Source organism: Limulus polyphemus, unplaced genomic scaffold (genome assembly GCF_000517525.1).
Source record: "Limulus polyphemus unplaced genomic scaffold, Limulus_polyphemus-2.1.2 Scaffold2228, whole genome shotgun sequence".
Lineage (NCBI taxonomy): Eukaryota > Metazoa > Arthropoda > Merostomata > Xiphosura > Limulidae > Limulus > Limulus polyphemus.
In genome coordinates this window covers 204,465-205,902 of record NW_013667838.1, presented here as the reverse complement: position 1 = coordinate 205,902, position 1,438 = coordinate 204,465, and the positions used below count along the sequence as shown (strand labels likewise).

The 1,438-nt window shown below is 31.6% G+C and overlaps 1 long non-coding RNA gene across 1 annotated transcript in view; it reads left to right on the top strand.

Moving 5' to 3' along the window:
- Positions 1-278: 278 nt before the first annotated feature.
- LOC106466337 overlaps positions 279-1,438 on the top strand; it is a 3,621-nt gene continuing 2,461 nt past the window's right edge. Inside the window, exon 1 of the long non-coding RNA XR_001291258.2 lies at positions 279-438. This is a non-coding gene — a long non-coding RNA (uncharacterized LOC106466337). The remainder of the gene's footprint in view (positions 439-1,438) is intronic.

The window sequence follows — 1,438 nt, the reverse complement described above, 5'->3', positions numbered from 1 at the left end:
TAGGGATTTTCAAGAATTATAGAAATGTATCATTAAGTACGGTAGTGTTTAATGTTAGTGATCGTGATGAAACAAAAATCGCCCGTTTAAAAACACCTTTAAAATATTTAAATATTAACAATGACTATTTCACAGTATTGGCTGACAACTGCATATCTCAGGTGATAGTCAGAGGAAAAGCAAGAATTCATGGTATAATTTACTACGTACAAAACGAAATAACTATGAAAATTACTGTATTTTAACGTTGAATTATAAAATTATTTTACTATTTGCGTTTTCGAATAGATTATTCCTTTAAATTATTTTCAGAGGCTGTAAATCCGAACAATCTTTTGAACACTTGTTGTCACGGTGCATTATGTGATGATGGTTATGTGTTGGACCTGGAAAACTCCATCTGTTCGTGCAGACGTTTATGTCCGAGCACAAAATGCAGTAAGTTTCAATTTTATGAGCAGTTAGCTATATTTACGTAGATGAAGTCCAACAAAAAATATCCATTTTTTAAGAAAACAAACTCAAAATTAATTATAATTTTTTTATCTTGTATTCTGGCTCTAAAAGATGAATGATTCTGGAGGACCTTACGCTAAAGATATTTTTCTTCATATATTACTTAAATCAGAATCTCTCGTTGCTTTGTGTAGTAAAAGCATCCGATTAACTTTACTTGAAGTTTAATTGTTTAAATTAAACAATTACAAAATGTTCTCCGTTGCGACTATAGTAAGACAACGAAATTAAACAACTAAACAATATTCTCAGTTGTGACTGTAGTAAATCACCTGTAATGAGAAATTAAACAACTAAACAATGTTCTCAGTTGTGACTGTAGTAAGTCATGTGTACTGAGAAATTAAACAACTAGACAATGTTCTCAGTTGTGACTGTAGTAAATCACCTGTAATGAGAAATTAAACAACTAAACAATGTTCTCAGTTGTGACTGCAGTAAGTCGTGTACTGAGAAATTAAACAACTAGACAATGTTCTCAGTTGTGACTGCAGTAAGTCATGTGTACTGAGAAATTAAACAACTAAACAATGTTCTCAGTTGTGACTGTAGTAAGTTGTGTACTGAGAAATTAAACAACTAGACAATGTTCTCAGTTGTGACTGTAGTAAGTCACCTGTAATGAGAAATTAAACAACTAAACAATGTTCTCAGTTGTGACTGCAGTAAGTCGTGTAATGAGAAATTAAACAACTAGACAATGTTCTCAGTTGTGACTATAGTAAGTCACGTGTAATGAGAAATTAAACAACTAGACAATGTTCTCAGTTGTGACTGTAGTAAGTCACGTGTAATGAGAAATTAAACAACTAGACAATGTTCTCAGTTGTAACTATAGTAAGTCGTGTACTGAGAAATTAAACAACTAGACAATGTTCTCAGTTGTGACTGTAGTAAGTCACGTGTAATGAGAAATTAAACA